General features: G+C 45.9%; 1 long non-coding RNA gene across 1 annotated transcript; it reads right to left on the bottom strand.

The window, feature by feature from the left end:
* Positions 1–7,975: 7,975 nt before the first annotated feature.
* LOC141112772 (uncharacterized) lies at positions 7,976–10,679 on the bottom strand. The gene is made up of 2 exons (XR_012236638.1): positions 9,111–10,679; positions 7,976–9,046 (listed from the first exon to the last, which is right to left on the bottom strand). It is a non-coding gene; the product is annotated as an uncharacterized lncRNA (long non-coding RNA).
* Between the last annotated feature and the right edge of the window lie 8,247 nt (positions 10,680–18,926).

Genomic DNA, 18,926 nt, shown 5'->3' with positions numbered 1-18,926 from the left:
GGGCACCGCCCCCCCTATGCATCGCCGCCTCCCCCTATCCATGCATCCAGCCCCTTCCAGGACAGCGGGTGCAAAGATTCCAATGCGGCGGGGTGTTTTTTTGAAGCACTGATTACAGCCAGAGGCTCTAATAGGCTTCAAAATGGGGTGGGCTCAGGGTGCAGAGAATGTGCTCAAAGCCCACCAAGGTGTGTTACAACAACAAATGAATACTCGCTATTGTAACACTGCTCCTCCTCCCAGGAAATCAGGAAGTGGGTTTTGACAGCCGTCACCTGATTGGCTGAAAGGACAGGTGATCCTACTGGATGCCTAGATGGGGAGGAGCTGCACGCTGGAAGACACCAATGGAGGAGAGAACACGGAGCAGCTGCGCACCTGATGAAGAAGCGCGCATGCTCCAAACACGAGCTTGACTACGCCTCCCGTCCATCACCACTGACGTGCTTGTTGTGTGACCGTCTTCAGCCTCGGAGCTTCGGGAACCGCCGGAGCCACTGGGAACTGCTGACCACCACCGCCGTCCAGCTGGACTACAGGAGCCCAAGCTACTTATGCCATGCACATTACATCTCACCAAAATGTGAGTTGATCTTACTTTTTTTAAACATTGAATTTTAACTGACATACTGCGCTCAGAGTGGCGCCGCTCCTCTCTCTCTCACCCATATCCACAGAGTCGCTTCTGCTCTCTACAGCTGGTTGTCCACACTGATACAGACCAGAACCCCTAAACCAGGGGTCTCAAACTAGCGGCCCTCCAGCTGTTGCAAAACTACAAGTCCCATAATGCCTCTGCCTGTGGGAGTTATGCTTGTAACTGTCAGCTTTGCAATGCCTCATGGGACTTGTAGTTTTGCAACAGCTGGAGGGCCGCCAGTTTGAGACCCCTGCCCTAAACCCTGGTCTGGTCTCAGCGGTAAATGAACTTTGCCTATGCATACCTGCATAGGTGTGCGCAGCCTATTGCATTAGGATGTGCACCCCAAAGCTCAAATACATATGCATGTACTGATGGTGTCAGTAGGGCAGTGGACAGTGTCAGTAGTTGTATTTCTATTCTTTTAAAATTATTTTATTTTGTAACATTTTGTTTTTGGATGAAATATCAGTGGTCTAAACAGGGGGGAATATGCACCACACAAGGTGATTAGGGTGTGCCCAGGCACACCTGGTACACCCTGTGCGCACGCCTATGCATACCTGGACCTTGGAGCTATTTCCATATCGCACTAGCTGCGTTTCTAGCGCTCCATCTTATTTTAATTTTAATCTCTGCACGCTACCAGCCTAGATGGGGTCATTTCCGGACCATCCAGCAAACAGCAGAAGGGGGGGGGGCTGTGGTGCTTGTAGTCCTTCCTCGTATTTGAGGTCCTCCAGCCCTCATATTAATCATCTCGTTGCCCTTCTTTGGACTCTCTCCAGCTCCAGCACCTCCCTTCTGAGGACTGGTGACCAGAACTGGACAGAATACTCCAGGCAGCCTTTCCAGTTTTATAAAGTGGCAGGAATATAGTTTTATCTCTGGAGTATATCCCCTTTTCCTTTTTTATGCATGCTAATATTCTGCCGGCTTTGGTAACTTCGGCTTAAAATTGCATGCTATTGCTCAGTCTGTCTTCTACTAGGACCCCCAGATCTTTCTCCATCCTTGACTCCCCCAGAGGTTCTCCCCCCAGTGAGTAGTTTGCATTATTTTACATTTCTCCACATTTCGCCATGTAGTTGCCCACTCCACTATTTTGTTCAGGTCTTTCTGTAAAATTTCTAGATCCTGATGTGAATTTATTGCCCTGCTTATTTTTGTATCGTCCGCAAAAACTGAGATTGAGCTATTCATCCCTTCCTCTATATCATTTATGAATAAATTAAACAGAATCGGTCCCAAGACAGAACCCTTGGGTACTCCACTTACCTCTCCAGACCAGTCTGAGTACACATTATTTGTCACTACTCTTTGGACACGCCCCTCTAACCAGTTTTCTATCCAAGAACAAATCTTATGGTCCATGGCCGCAGACCTCAGCTTGTAGATGAAGCATTTATGGGGAACTGTATCAAATGCTTTTGCAAAATCCAGATACACCACATCCACAGGCCTCCCCCTATCCAGATGGCTGTCTCTGTACTGACACTGGCTGGGAAGGGGTTAACATCAGGGGCGATTAAAGGGTTAAAGTGTGTGCCTAACAACGTTTACTGTGTGTAGTGTGTGCTGCTTTTACTGCTGTCTGCAGAGAGCTCTGTGTTGTTTACCAACACAGGGCTCTTTTCTGTCATTTGCTCAGCCGATCAGCGGGTTGCGGCCATAAATCATTGGCTGGAACCCGCTGATCGGCTTTTGCTGCAGTAAATGGCAACACAGTCTTCTGGGCCCGTGCACACATGCGTGAGCGAACCCGGATGGAAGCCGCTTTGTACAGGTACCTGATTGTGCCTGCACAAGCTGACCTGCCGCGGTAAATGTACTGCGGCGGGTCGGCAAGCGGTTAAAGTGGCAGTAAAGACTAACTATACCTATTGCATTGTTAGGAAAACTTGTCAGAAGTGATTCATGCTGATAGCGGAGGAAGGGGGCAGCAGACAGGAACGACACTTAGTGCTCTGGACTGAGATAAATACACACTATAGAGGGATATGCTTTGTTCATATTTCTTCTCTGAGGTTTAAAACCACTTTCATTTAACATTTAGATTACATTTTAGCAATTGAGTTTAGATCTGCTTAAAATGCAAACTGCATTTCATTAAAAACTTGATGTAACATATATTGTTGAAATGTGAGCTGCTTTGTCATTTTGTTTTATTAAAAGTGACCTTTCTGCTTCAGTCTGCAGTCAGTTGTAAAGTTGTCCAAAAAAGCCTAAATTTTGACTTGTAACCACAGATTGTGAACAGTATTCCGCCACCCGAACTTGTAATTAGCCAATCGGGTCTAACCCGCTTCCTGATTGGCCGGGAGGAGAAGCAGGAAGACTATAGCGAATATTAATTTGCTACAGTCACACAACTGGGTGGGCTCAGGGCACAGTGCTCTGCGCCCCGAGCTCACCCTTTTTGAAGCCAATTAGAGCCCCAGGCTCTAATCATGTGCTTTGAAAAAAAAAAACTAACCCTTTGGAATCCATGCGTCTGGCGCCCTGCATGTAGATTAACCACTTACGGACCGCCCACTGTCCTTATACATTGGTACTATGAAGAGGAATATCATTGTTATGGCAGCAGCTAGCTGCCATAACCCCGGTATCCTCTACTTCAGCGGGCGGTCCGCTTCAAGGTAAAAGTGGTCTCTGCGGCAGATTCGCCGCAAGATCACTTTTATCGGCGGCGGGAGAGGCCCGCCTCTCCTGCCGCGCTCTGGTGCCCTCCGCCGCTTACCGGAGCGGTACTTATCGGTAGCGGCGGAGGCGACCGGATCCTCTCCCTAGCCTGACATGGGGACGAGTGAGGGGAAGATGGCCGCCACCCATCTCCATATCATTGCAGGTCGGAAGCGACGTTTTGCCCACAGCTCTTAAAGGGCCTTTTTTTTTTTTTATTGCATTTTAGTGTAAATATGAGATCTGAGGTCTTTTTGACCCCAGATCTCACATTTAAGAGGTCCTGTCATGCTTTTTTTCTATTACAAGGGATGTTTATATTCCTTGTAATAGGAATAAAAGTGACCCTATTTTTTTTTTTAAAGAACAGTGTAAAAAAAAAAAAGGTAAAATAAATAAGAATTTTTTTAAACGCGCCCTGTATCACCGTGATCGTTAGAGCGAGAGCAATAATTCTAGCCCTAGACCTCCTCTGTAACTCAAAACATGCAACCTGTAGAATTTTTTAAACATCGCCCATGGAGATTTTTAAGGGTAAAAGTTTGTCACCATTCCACAAGTGGGCGCAATTTTGAAGTGTGACATGTTGGGTATCAATTTACTCGGCGTTACATTATCTTTCACAATTTCAAAAAAAAAATTGGGCTAACTTCACTGTTGTCTTATTTTATTATTTCCAAAAGAGTGCACTTGTAAGACCGCTGCGCAAATATGGTGTGACAGAAAGTATTGTAACGACCGCCATTTTATTCTCTAGGGTGTTAGAAAAAAAAAATATTGTTTGGGGGTTCTAAGTAATTTTCTAGCAAAAAAAAACAGTTTTAAACTTGTAAACAACAAATCTCAGAAAGAGACTCTGCCCTTAAGTGGTTAAAGGCCGGGCACACGGATTAGGGGGGCCCCTGCGCCCTGCATGAGCGGCCACCACTGCTGGTATATATATTTGAAAATTGATCAATTCTGATGTACTGACGGCCTATCTCATTTCTTGAGACCCCCACAAATGGGAAAGTAGACAGTCCAAGGTATTTAGTAAATGGCATAGCGAGTTTTTTGACACACTTTTTTGGAAAATGAAGAAATTAAATAAAATATGTTTCATTTTTTACGTACTATTGCCAGTGCAGTACAGCAGCGGTGATCAGGGATACTGACTGATGACAGTATGTAAAAAAAAAATTTTTTTTTAATTAATATTTTTTTATTCAATTTTCTAAACATTTTTATTTTGTTTTGTTTTTTTATTTTTTGTACTAATCTGGGGGAAGATCAGGGATTACATTTTTTCACTTATTTCTTATACAGTGATGATCACTTTATACACAATAGTTTTAGCTGTCATGAATGACTTTCCCATTCATGAACAGCTTGCTTAAGGCTGAGATCTGTGATTGGCTACCGCTAATCACATGGTACAGGTACCATGTGATTGCTGTGGGCCAATCACAGATCACAACAGTAAGCAAGCCGTGATCACATGATACCCGGTTACCGGTAACAGTAATCCGCTGTGTCCGGAGGGGCATGCCGTGCACTCCTAACCCGGAAGAGGCACAATCACGTATATGTACATGACTGAGCCTGCAGCTGACAGTAAATGTATTGGGGGTGGCAAGTGGTTAAAAAAGAAATGAAAGGCAAAACAGCTGCAAAAGTAGCTTAGAGATCTGGGGGAGGAGAAACATCATTACACTGGTCTTTACAGTGAATGGCTGTGCGGGGGAGGGGGGGTGTCAGCACAAATCTGATCATTGGAGAACAGGCTGAATTCCCAGCACAGCTAGAGAACTGACCGCGCTGCATTCTCATGCCTAGTGTGGTCAGTTTTTAAAGCAGAGGGACCCATGTGAACGAGCCCCTTATGTCTCCCCAGTCTTTAACATCCCCATCGCATGTCTGCAGTCTCTGACCACCTCCTGGGTTAGAGAAGCGCCGCACTCCCAAACAGTCAGCATAGTATAAACATGAGAACGACCTCAGCCCATGGGTATCTGCCAGATGCCACGGCACTGACGCGTTTCACCCCACCGGAGCTTAATTGCCTACAATTGAGTGGGCGGGGTGAAACAAGTCAGAGGGCATGGCTTCCGGCGGAAACCCATGGCCCATGTTTATACTACACTGGCTGGTCGGGAGCACTTCTCTAGCCCTGTATATGGATCGTTTTGGATGAGCTCATTCAGCAGCCTGCACCCTCTTTACCGGATGACTGCGGGACTTGTTTCCTTGGCTTTGAGCGGCATTCCAAGTCTAGTGCCTAGGTCACTCTGACCATCTCCTGTTGCATATCTGCAATCTCCAAAGATCACTTGTAGAATATTTGCAGTCTCTTGCTGTCCCCTTTAGCATGCCCATAGTCTCTGTCCATCCCTTGTAGCACATTTGCAGTCTCCAACCATCTCTTGTAGAATGTTTGCCTTCTCTGACCATCTCTTGTATCATGCCCGTAGTCTCCGACTATCACTTGTAGAATGTTTGCAGTCTCTGACCATCTTTTGTAGAATGTTTGCAGTCTCCGACCATCTCTTGTATCATGTCTGTAGTCTTCGAACATCTCTTGTATCATGCCTGTAGTCTCTGACCATCTCTTGTATCATGCCTGTAGTCTCTGACCATCTCCTGTAGTCTCTGACCATTGCTTGTATCATGCCCGTAGTCTCTGACCATCTCTTGTATCATGCCTGTAGTCTCTGACCATCTCTTGTATCATGCCTATAGTCTCTGACCATCTCTTGTATCATGCCTGTAGTCTCTGACCATCTCTTGTAGAATGCCTGTAGTCTCTGACCATCTCTTGTAGAATGCCTGTAGTCTCTGACCATCTCTTGTATCATGCCTGTAGTCTCTGACCATCTCCTGTAGTCTCTGACCATCGCTTGTATCATGCCCGTAGTCTCTGACCATCTCTTGTATCATGCCTGTAGTCTCTGACCATCTTTGTAGAATGCCTGTAGTCTCTGACCATCGCTTGTAGAATGTTTGCAGTCTCTGACCATCTCCCGTTGCCTGTATGCAGAGTCTAACAGCTTTCCTAAATATTATGTGTGGCCCTTTGGTGATGTCAGGAGCCACACTTGAGGCTCCCCATATCGGGAATGTTGACCACCATTGCTCTGAATAGCTTTTGTTCACAAAAGAGTCAAACAAAATGGTATCCTGCTACCTCTGGACGGAGGGAGGTGGAAAGCATTCCGAGGTCCCTGTATCTTTAACAGGCTAACAAGAGCATAATCTATTTACACCGTAGCCCCTAATTTATTGATCATCAATCATATATACATCACAGGAACAGCGGCTGCCCTCTTTGGCATTTGCTCCCCGTTCGATCCCCTCCAAATATTCGAAGCGTACCTGTAGAAAGCGGCTAAGTGCTCGAGTCGAGATTATCGAAGTGTTAAAGGTCGGCCTCGCGTCAAAGAGGGAATCAAACGTTTGCCAAAACATTTCCTGATGGAGACCTAATTGGTCTTGTTATTTTATCGAAAAAAACAAAAAACAAAAATGCTTTTTTTTTCACGCATCCCGGGTTCCTTTGCAGCCTTTATTCCTCGCCTGCCGGAGCCGGCATTTCGCTCGAGCGCCAGCAGCGGGTGACGAGTTTTGCCAGGGAAAATGTGGGGTGCATCTGAATGAGTATGGGAAAACAAATAAAAACACATATAAACTCTGCAGAGTGTTTACTGATGGCTCTCGCTTGTTATATATTGACTTTATAATGCTTTGCCGTTTTCATTATTGTCTTGAAGTTAATTAACAAAAAAATGAACACAGGAGACGCTCAATATAATTAATAGGAGCGTTAAAGAGAACCAGTCATGGCAGTGTGTAGCCGAAATAAGTTTTAGCTACACATACACTTTATATAAATTTGATGCTACAGGCTTGCTTAGTATAGAGTTATATTTGTCCCTTGGCTTATCTGAAGTCTGACTGTTCAGCTTGAGGGTCAGGGGTCAGTGGTTAGTTTGAGAAAAAAGCCGCTCAACCTGCAATTCCGATGGATACTGAACATATATTTTGAAGGGTATATCCCCATTTTGAGACTTGTTGTTGCCCTGTCATCTACCTCTAGCACTGGCAAGTGACTTAAGACGGTATGCGGCCATCTTTAAAAACCATACCAAGGCTTGGTTAATCACTTTACATATATTGCGGTCATTTTGAAAACCTAAGCAAGGTTTGGATGGCCAATAGCTTGATTTGGCAATATCGTTCTCCCTTTTTGAATGGACTATTTTATATGGCATGGTGACGAGCGTGACCTCCATGCCCCTCGATGTCAATTGTGACGAAACGCGTAGATGCTCAGTTTGAACTTCAGCAAGTTGTCTTGACCACGTCTAGATGCCTAAATGCCTTGAGTTGCTGCCATGTGATTGGCTGATTAGCAATTTGTGTTACCAAGACATTGAACAGGTGTACCCAATAAAGTTGGGCGGTGAGTGTATGTGTAGGATGACGCACATGTAAGTGTATATGGTTTGGAGGTGCGTACACCTATTTATTAACTGGTCCTGACGTGCATCTGTGCACCTAACAAGGCAGGTGGGCAGGTACCACCAGCATCCATTAACGTGTACAAATAGGTGCGGTTGGGCCCTTCAGGATGGACGTTATCTACAGGAAACATGGAGGCAAACAAGAGTTCACGAGTATCTTTTACTTACATTCACTGTAAAAAATGTATTTGTCCTTTTATTACACAGAACATTATGAAAAATAGAGCTCAAAACAATTCACAAGAATGTTTCTCTTTGGAAAAAAGATACTATTAAAAAATACAATTTTTCCTCTGATATGCTTCTTGGTGAACATCTAAAACACAGTACCGGGTGTGCGTGTAACATTACAGAAAAGAGGTGGAATTATACATCAAAAATATGGAGAGAGATCAGATCAAAGTCACACGGTTGTTGGTACTGCACAGGAAATGTAGGGGATGTCGCTTAAAGGGAACCTGTCAAGGCGCAAGGTCTGCCTATCCAAGCATGCTTCCAAAATTGCTGTTGTCTGATCCAACATAATAGTGTATCTAAACCCACGTACAAAAAAAAATTCAGTTGCAGCTTACCAGTCCTTAGACATAGTGGCTGCATTAGTTTCCTTTTTTTTTTTTTCACTTGGTGATCCTGCCAGTAACACACTTCCCCAGAGTGACAACACTCACTATATTGTATCTATTCAATAGCAGCGTTGTCACCCTATTCAGCTTACACCTTCATTTGGACTACAGAACACGTCACCCTTTCATCATCATTCTGCCTGGAACACTCATCCCCATCCTAGGGTGGCAACAATAACTCACTGTACTATTAATATGCAGCAGTGGTGGCGTTGTCAGCCCATGCCGTTTTCACTAGACATGTGCGGTTCGTTCCGAATCAGATGTATCCGAATTTCCAAATTGCAATAGTAATGAATTTAAATGCATCCAAAACATAGAAACCAGCAACGGGGTACTATTTATTTCATTGACACCAATGATAGGCCACTATTCAAGCTGCTGACACCAACGGGGCACTTTTCCTCCCCCTGACACCAAACATAAGGGGCACTATTCCTCCCAATGATACCAATAATGGGACACTATTCCTCCCAATGATATCAATGATGGGGCACTATTCCTCCCAATGATACCAATGATGGGGCACTATTCCTCCCAATGATACCAATGATGGGACACTATTCCTCCCAATGATGGGACACTATTCCTCCCAATGATACCTATGATGGGACACTATTCCTCCCAATGATACCTATGATGGGACACTATTCCTCCCAATGATACCAATTATGGGACACTATTCCTCCCAAAGATACCAATAATGGGACGCTATTCCTCCTCCTGACAACAGGCACAAAGTTTTTTTTCTTACTCCCACTGACAACCAAGCCTGAGACTGACGCCAGGGCATTTTCTACCCTCACTGGCCACAGTCTGTTCCCCCTAAAGTCCAAAGGACAGTAATTTGACCCTTTGTTTAGAAAGTATGGAGACCCCCGGTCTAGCTCTATCGCATACCAACTGGACAATTCTCTTCTGTTGGCCATGAAACACTTCCCTCTTATATGTAATGGAGGTGAAGCAAGGGGAGGTATTCTGTAGTACAAATCTGGTGTAAACTAGACATGTGCACTGCCGAAAAATGTGTTAGTTTTTATTTTTGTTTCATTCGGTTTTTTTTTTTTCATTTATCGTGTCATTCGTTTTGATCGCAATTCGGAATTTGAAAATTCGAAAGAATGAAATCCGAAAATTCTAAATAATAATAATAATTCTAAATAACTAACTATTACATTTTAGGTATTGGAATTTCCTTTCAAATTTGGCTGTTAGAGTACGTAATGAACACGAATTTTTCAGAAGTTATCCGAAATAACGAATGCCTTATCTAAACAAATGGAACAGAATGAATTAATAAAATATTAATAAATAATAATAAAAAGTTTGTATTATTATTATTGTTTATTATTATTAATGCGTTAATACGGCATTTGTTATTTTGGATAATTCGTAACTTCGGATGTTTAAACTTCAGACATTTTAAACAAACATCTGAGGGAGATGGACATTTATACTGGGTGCTCCTCATCACATACCCAACTGAGAAGGATTGGGGTGGCTGATAAAACTGCTTGAGGTTTCAGTGCGGCAAAAGCAAAGAGCACAGGAGGTTACAATCTCACTGGAGTTCTGGCAGGATCAACAGGTATTTATTACTGAACAGATATTTTGTTCCAATGGTTAATGAAACAGATCAAAAGGGAGCAAATAAGAGAAGTTCATAGTTGGATCTTGCATACACTTTAAGTGAGTCGCTGGGTTGGTCCAGTAGGTGGGCTTAAGAATTCCAGCCACACCCCTGTTCCGGGTCACCAACCAATGAGTACTGAAAATGCTAAATGACGTATAGGCAGGGCACTGACATTTTTGGCAACGTTCCTCTCATGACAAGTTTCCTTTATTGAAACGGAAGTCGATGACCAATAAAAAGTGGAGAAAATGCTGCATCCAACATCATTGACTGGTAGAGCGCGCGTTAGGAAGGCTGGACGGATCTCAAAGCTCTGCTACCACTGTGACCACCTTGCAGCGCACAGGTGACCGGCGTGAAAATTCGGGGTCGGGGAAAAAGAATTTTTGTGCTCAAACCCTTTTCTTGGAGTCCATCAAGGTACACAGGAAGTCTTTACAGGATATACTGCCGCCTACGGGAAGCTTGGGCACTAGCAATAAAATAGAAGGTAAGCTGCTGGTCCTCTCCTAGGCGGCAGCATAACCCAAAAGTTAAGACTTCCTGTATCCTTCAATGGAAGAGAAGAAAAAAAGAACTTTGCAATGAGTACAAAAAAAAAATCCTATTCAATTTTTCAGTCATTGAGGGAGACCCTCAAACAAAAAATAAAATAGGCTTTTTTTTTTTACTCATTGCAAAGTTTTTTTTTTCTTCTCTTCCATTGAGGGGTACAGGAAGTCTTAACTTTTTTGGATGTTTTGGAACCACATTTCCCATGATGCTTATGCACTCTGGACTGTAGTGGAGCATCATGGGAAATGTAGTTCCAAAAACATCTGGGGTGCCAAGTTTTGCTATCACTGGGCTAGGACCAGACTGAATTCCACCTATTGAATCGGACCTTCAGTCATTTTTGCATCTACTAAATCTTCTGCCCTTGTTGTTGTCTTTAACTTAGCAAACATTTTTTTTTCTGCCAGTAAATCCCTTATACAGCCCACTTCCTGCTTCTTGTCCGGTCATTAGCCTAGGCATATGACATCATGCACAGCTCTCCTTCTCTCACTCTCCTGAGAGTTTGCCAGGAAGGGAGGGGGGATGAGTCATAAGAGGGCCAATGAGAGCTGCAGAGCTGGAGGTGTGCGTCTGTGTAAATCCAGGAAGTGAACAGGCAGCAGCTTCAGCTGCCCACATTTAAAATGGCTGCAGCCATACTCAGTGGAGGGAGATTTCTGCAGCAAATTTGGCAAGTACAGAACCACAGTATATATAAAATAATATGCAAAGTGTTTGGAGGGAAGCTTCAGAACGGCAAAAATGTTTTTATTACAAATTATGTGAACAGACTGCAGTTCCTCATTAAGGCATTTCGATAATTGCATAATTCCTCCCAAGAGCCAGCCCACTGTTTGCATCATGGTTGATAGCTCTTGAGGAGTACCGAGGAAGGGTGCAGTCATGTTTTCAGGAAGCCATGTACAGCCTTGCGCTGGCCCCTCCCACCAGACATGATTTGCCTGCATTGCATAGAGAAGTACAGAGATCCAGCCACGGCATCTAAAAAAGTCTGTACAGACCGGGGAAAGAAAAGGGGTTCTAGGACTTTAAATGAGGTGATACCATGCACCTTCATCCCCAAATCAGAAATAAGATTGGGGTTTTTTGGGACTTTGAATGAGGCACAAGACACGTTGTAGGAGAAATTGTAAAATGGTTTAATTGGCATACAAACAAAGCATACCTCATAAACATATGATACATGGTTGAACATGAGTATTTTTTATCTATATATAAGGCGATAGCCTACAAAAAAAAGAGGAATTCATATATATGTATATACACATGCACGCATCTGAAATCGCATAGTATCCCATGGAAGTACCTAGTATAAAAAGCCAAATGCTTATTGGGTAATGGATACAAATGGGTTATAAGATACAAATGAATCACAGTTGAGGTCAAGCTATGTGTTGGGAACATGATGACATTGATAGGCTCGACATGTTTCGTGGCCAGTTGCCACTCATCTTGGGAAAAACTGGCCACGAAACGCGTCGAGCCTATCAATGTCATCATGTTCCCAACACATAGCTTGACATCAACTGTGATTCATTTGTATCCTATAACCCATTTGTATACCTTACTCAATAAGCATGTGGCATTTTATACTTTTTTTTGCACACTATCGCCTTGTATATAGATAAAAATATTAATTTTCAACCATGTATCTTATGTTTATGAGGTATGCTTTGTTTATATGCCAATTAACCCCTTCAGATCCGCGCTATAGCTGAATGACGGCTACAGCGCCGACCTACATTGCCGGGAGGCCGTCAATATATGTCCTCCCCTTTGCACGCTCCCCGCGCACCCCCTGCAGGGTGCACACTGTGATCACTGAGTCAATGAGACTCAGGTGATCACAGATCGGAGTAAGGGGTCTATCCCGGCCCCTTACCACGTGATCAGCTATCAGTCAATGACAGCTGATCACTTGATGTAAACACAAGATCGCAAATCTTTTTTTTTTCTTCTCACTCTGACAGTGTGAGGAGAAAAAAAAAGCCAATCACCAGCTTCTGTTGAAGGGACATCGGTCCTGAAGAGGAAGCGGCGAAGCCGCCACTTATGTGCCCACCAGTGCCACTAATCAATGCCCACAGTGCCACGAATCAGTGCCCACCAGTACATAAATGTGCCATCTATCAGTGCCCATCAGTGCCACCTATCAATGCCCTTCAGTGCCTCCAATCAGTGCCACCCATCAGTGCCCACCAATGCCACCCATCAGTGCCCACCACTAGCAGAATGACGGCCAGGCGGTGGTTCAGTTATCCTAACTGGGCGTCATATGACATCCTTCAGGATAACAGCAGTCACACGCCAGTGGGGGCGCGCATCGCAGCGATCGGTGGAGCGGTGTGTCAGTCTTACACCGATCTTGGTAAAGAGCCTCCGGCGGAGGCTCTTTACCACGTGATCAGCCATGTCCAATCACTTCTGATCACGATGTCAATAGGAAATGGGCACTGACTGGCACCATTATATTTCAGTAATGCCCAGCAATGCCACCCATCAATGTCATCAGTGCCACCAGTGTCAACAATGCCACCCATCAGTGCCCATCCGTGCCCACCTATCAGTGCCCATCCCTGCCACCTATCAGTGCCACCCATAAGTACCCATTAGTGCCATCCATAAGTGCCCATCAGTGCCGCCTATGATTGCCCATCAGTGCCGCCTATGAGTGCCCATCAGTGCTGCATACCAGTGCCACCTATCAGTGCCCATCAGTGCCCATCATCAGTGCCTGTCAGTGCCACCTCATTGGTGCCACCTCATCAGTGCCCGTGAGTGCAGCCATATCAGTGCCCGTCACTGAAGAAGAAAACGTACTTATTTACAAAAATTTTTTTAACAGAAACAAAGAAAAACTTGTTTTTTTTTCAAAATTTTCGGTCTTTTTTTATTTGTTGCGCAAAAAATAAAAACCGCAGAGGTGATCAAATACCACCAAAAGAAAGCTCTATTTGTGAGAACAAAATGAAAAAAAATTTGGTTGGGTACAGTGTTGTATGACTGCGCAATTGTCATATAAATTGCGACAGCACTGAAAGCTGAAAATTGGCCTGGGCAGGAAGGTGTCTAAGTGCCCGGTATTGAAGTGGTTATTAAAGAGCTTCAAATCGCACACATGGCCCTGGAAAGGTTTTTGAAACTTTAACTTATTATATTTTATTTAAAGCTGAGCTCCCAGGATAAGTAATGTCTAGAACCATTTGTCATGTGTATTAATCATAAAATCTCGGAGTGCTTTGTATATTTCTCCCAGATCTGTGCAGTAATCCAGTGTGAGACTTCCTGTAATAAAGACCGCCCACTGCTGATCTCTCTTTTTGTGCAGAGTGATTGGTCTGGTCTCCGCAGTCTCCTGTAATTTTCTAAAGTGGGTGGAGCCTGCTAGGCCCCTCCCACAGCTCTGCTCTCTCTCCCTGTGCAGGGTGACTGGTCTCGTCTCCGCCCCCTCCTGTAATTGTCTGAAGTGGGTGGAGCCTGATGGGCCCCTCCCACCGCTCTGCTCGCTCTCCCTGTGCAGGGTGACTGGTCTCGTCTCCGCCCCCTCCTGTAATTGTCTGAAGTGGGTGGAGCCTGATGGGCCCCTCCCACCGCTCTGCTCGCTCTCCCTGTGCAGGATGACTGGTCTTGTCTCCGCCCCCTCCTGTAGTATAAAGAAGGCAGCCTGTAGTGGGTGGGGCCTGTTGGTGATTTTTGGGTTTGCAAAGGCATTTGGCAAACACAGAGTGGGTTTGTCTCATTTGTGGTTATTGACTATATTTAAATAACAGATTATGTGCCCGGAGATCAGCTTTGACATGTTCATAGATTCGATGCATAAGAATTCCAGGCTATACCTTACTAATCTTAAAAAGACTAAGCTTTCCTAACAACCATGCAGACTAACCTGTGTAAGAAAGGAGTAGGTATTTTTAGATGGCTCCAGTCCAGTCGCGTGATACCCCTCTGTGTCAGACAGGAGCGACTGCAGGGGAGAAGAGAATGCTCAACAACAGCTGGAATGCCTGGGAGTGGTGACATCAACCATAGACTCCTATGGCCCATCCGTTGACGCTCCCTTCTCTACCCTGCAACCCAATCCATTGCCGGCGTTTCCCTCTCTCTCCCCCGCAACCCAATCTGTTGATGGTGTTCCCTTCTCTCCCCCGCAACCCAATCCATTGTTGGCTCTCCCTTCTCTCCCCCTGCAACCCAATCCGTTGTCTGCGCTCCCTCCTCTTCCCTGCAACCCAATCCATTGTTGGTGCTCCATCCTCTCCCCTGCAACCCAACCTGTTGTCGGCTCTCCCTTCTCTCCCCCTGCAACCCAATCCGTTGTCTGCGCTCCCTCCTCTTCCCTGCAACCCAATCCATTGTTGGTGCTCCATCCTCTCCCCTGCAACCCAACCTGTTGTCGGCTCTCCCTTCTCTCCCCTGCAACTCAATCCATTGTCAGCACTCCCTTTTCTCCCCTGCAACCCAATCTGTTGTCGGCGCTCCCTTCTCTCCCCTGCAACCCAATCCGATGTCAGCGCTCCCTCCTCTCCTCTGCAATGCAATCTGCTGTCGGCTCTCCCTTCTTTCCCCTGCAACGCAATCTGTTGTCGGCGCTCCCATCTCTCTCCTACAACGCAATCTGTTGTCGGCGCTCCCATCTCTCTCCTAGAACGCAATCTGTTGTCGGCGTGTCTGCCTCCCCTGCAACGCAATCTGTTGTTGACGTGTCCGTATCTCCCCTGCAACGCAAACCGCTGTAGTCGGCACTTCCTTCTCTCCCCTGCAACCCAATCCGTCGGCGGCGGTCCCTTCTCTCCCCTGGAGCAGCTCATGGAAGCCAGGTCATGTGACTGGACTGGAGCAGCCTGAAAATAGGTTAGTATATACATATTTCTTACACATGTTAATCAGCATTGGTGTTAGAAAGGTGGAAAGAGCATTTTTAGGATTAATTAGGTATAGCCTGGAATTCTACTTTAATGATTGGCCTTTTAAGGTAAGATCTGCCGATGTTCATGACGTCCTGTGGTTTATACATAGTGCTGTGAAATGACGGCACAACTTCTGCTAATAAACCCCCTTATTAAATCACATGTAGCCGGCTTGCTGAAAGCGAATTGCAGGTCGATAGCTATGGGTTACCGCACGCTGCCTGAGGCCGGGTATGAGAAGCTCGCTCATGCTGCCCTGAGAAAAGAAAAAGCTTTTGCAACGAGTTCTGGGATTGCCATTTGGCACACTGATTCTAGCTGTGGTTCCTGACTTAGACAATCCATGGTTTATGGATATCCCTGGCATGTTCTGAATAAAAAATGGTACTACATAGAAATATTAGTCCTGAGTTAATCAGCGGTGTCTTAAAGAAGAACTCCAATTTAAAGAACTGCAGCTCATTTTTTTTTGGGGAGGCCATTTAGAAACAGGGGCCTAATAGGGGCTGGTATTGTTGTGAAGCTGGGAAACTACTAAAAAATAATGATTGTACTTATGGGAATCTACAGCTACTCAATCTAAAGCAATACTGTGTAAGAAAGGTGTACGTATTTTTAGACGGCTCCAGTCTAGTCGCATGATACCCCATGTCAGCCAGAAGCGACTGCAGGGGAGAAGAGAGAATGCTCAACAACGGCTGGAATGCCTGGGAGCAGTGATATCAACCATAGACTTCTATGGCCCATCCGTTGGCGCTCCCACCTCTACCCCCACAACCCAATCCGTTGTCGGCTCTCCCTTCTCTCCCCTGCAACCCAATCCACTGTCGTCGCTCCCTTCTCACCCCTGCAACCCAATCTGTTGTCGGTGCTCCCTTCTCTCCCCTGTGACCCAATCCATTGTCAGCGGTCCCTCCTCTTCTCTGCAACCCAATCTGTTGTGGGCACTTCCTTCTCTCCCCTGCAATGCAATCTGTTGTCGGTTGCTACCGTCTATCCCCTGCAACCCAATCTGTTGTCGACGCTCCCTTCTCTCCCCTGCAACCCAATCCATTGTCGACACTTCCTTCTCTCCCCTGCAACCCAATCTGTTGTTAATGCTCCCTTCTCTCCCCTGCAACCCAATCCGTTGTCAACACTTCCTTCTCTCCCCTGCAACACAATCCGTTGTCGATACTTCCTTCTCTCCCCTGTAACGCAATCTGTTGTCGGTGCTCCTGTCTCTCCCCTGCGACGCAATCTGTTGTTGACGCTCCCGTCTCTCCCCTGCAATGCAATCTGTTGTTGACGCTCCTGTCTCTCCCCTGCAATGCAATCTGATGTCCAGTCGCCCTGCACATGGAGAGCGAGCAGAGCTGTGGGAGGGGCCTGGCAGGCTCCACCCACTTCTGAAAACTACAGGAGGGGCGGAGACGAGACCAGTCTCTCTGCAAAAGGAGAGGGAGCAGCAGTGAGCGGTCTTTATCACAGGAAGTCTCATACTGGATTACTGAACAGATCTGGAAGAAATACGCAAAGCACCCCCAGACACCTGACACTTTTTTGGGGACCAGTGACATTATTTCAGTGATTAGTGCTAAAAAATATGCAGTGTTACTGTACTGACAATGGCAGGGAAGGGGTTAACATCAGGGGCGATCAAAGGGTTTCAAATGTGTCCCTAGGGGGTGCTTGCTAACTGTGTGTGTGGGAGGGGGTTCGCTCTGACTGGGTGATGACAGAGATCTGTGTTCCTGATTAGCAATCATCATCTTCTCTCCTGTCAAAATGGCATCTGCCTTGTTTACATAGGCAGACCGCTGTTCTGCCTCTCTCGGAATGATCGGGGGTGGCTGGCTGACATCGGGTCCACCAGATCCACTGATTGGCCACCTCCATCCAATCAGCGTGCAATAACGCTTCCGGGGAGCATGCACTCCCCCTAGTGGCTATTGCACGAAATGACATACAGGTGGTAGGTTAGGCGGCAGTAGGTTAGGCGGTCGGCAAGTGGTTAAAGTTGGACTCCAGGAAAGTATAGAAACAAAAAATGTCCAGTTGTGCATTCAGTTAAAAAGTATTCAATACCATTTAAAATTCTTGTAAAAGAACCTGAACTGTGTCTTTATCTTAGTTGCCTATAATCTCTTTACAGCAAGACTGAACCAATCAGAGACCTACTGCTTCACACAATGAAGAGGCACAGGGGTGATGTAATTAATATATTTCTGCGCTTTTACGATCAGTCAAAGCTGGGAGGGGGAAGGTCTGTGCCCAAGTTGGATCAGGACCAGGTTTAGCCCTAGGCCATGCATACCGTGGCTTAGGGTGCTTTTATCACTGAGGGTGGCACGAAGCAAAAGGTTTTCCGGATCCTCGGGGGCGGTCCTCTGCAGACCTGTTTCTGCTTGTGTCAGTGCGGTACCGATTGTGTCTCTGGAGACTTCTTTCTGGTTATGGGTATTCAGAGTGTGGGAGCCGGTGTCTGTGCACTAATTCAGAAGTGTAGATATGCCGAGAGGAAGACGCCGCTCAGACCGACCCGGTGCTCTCGCAATGTGCGGCTCAGCCAGCGCTGCTCCATCCACGCCCCCCTGGCATATGTCACCACGCCCACCGGGGGGGGGGGCTTGGTTACAGAAGTCGGAGCCTGGTCAGAGCAACGCTGGCTGAGGCCACACATTGCGAGGGGACCGGGTCAGTCTCAGCGTGTATGTATGTATAGCACTCTAGTAGCCCGTCCCACAAGCCTGCCTAGGAACACCCTGACATCTGCCTATCAAGGCATTTTAATATTTGCATAACTCCTCCTAAAAGCCAGCCCACTGCTTGCATCAGGACTGAGGACTCTGGAGAGGAGTACTGAGGCTGGGGGCTGGGATGTTTTTAGGAAGCAGGAATGTACAGCCCCTCCCTCCAGCCATGATCCGCTTGCATTGCATAGAGAAAAACGGAGAACCAGCGATGACATCACCGGGTCTAAAATGAGGTAAGTAATGAGTATGGAAAGGCTTTAATAATGTCATAAGCATCTTGATGCTGAAAAAAAAATGAGGAAACCAGGGAAGGATCAGAGATCGATTTCTGCGCTCCAGTTTTAACAAATGAAACCCAATGAGCTCAAAGTAAAAAAATGAATGGCAGTCGCAACAATTTCAGCAAATGCAGAATGACACTAAGCCTGGGGTTCACACTAGATGTGGTGCGAATTCACAGCCAATTCGCTACGGATTCGGCACCACATCTAAAATCGCAACCTGTGAATACGAAGCGATTGCGCAGTGTATGTTAAGTTGACGACATCCCGCAATCAGTTTGCAAAACGCAGCTTGATTTGCAGAATCAAATCGCATGAGTGTTCACACCCATGTGATCCGAATTCTAGTGAGGACAAAAAAAAAAGGT

This window comes from Aquarana catesbeiana, linkage group LG11 (assembly GCF_042186555.1).
Source record: "Aquarana catesbeiana isolate 2022-GZ linkage group LG11, ASM4218655v1, whole genome shotgun sequence".
Taxonomy (NCBI): domain Eukaryota; kingdom Metazoa; phylum Chordata; class Amphibia; order Anura; family Ranidae; genus Aquarana; species Aquarana catesbeiana.
Note: the sequence above shows the minus strand (reverse complement) of the source record. Positions and strands in the feature narration are given on the sequence as shown.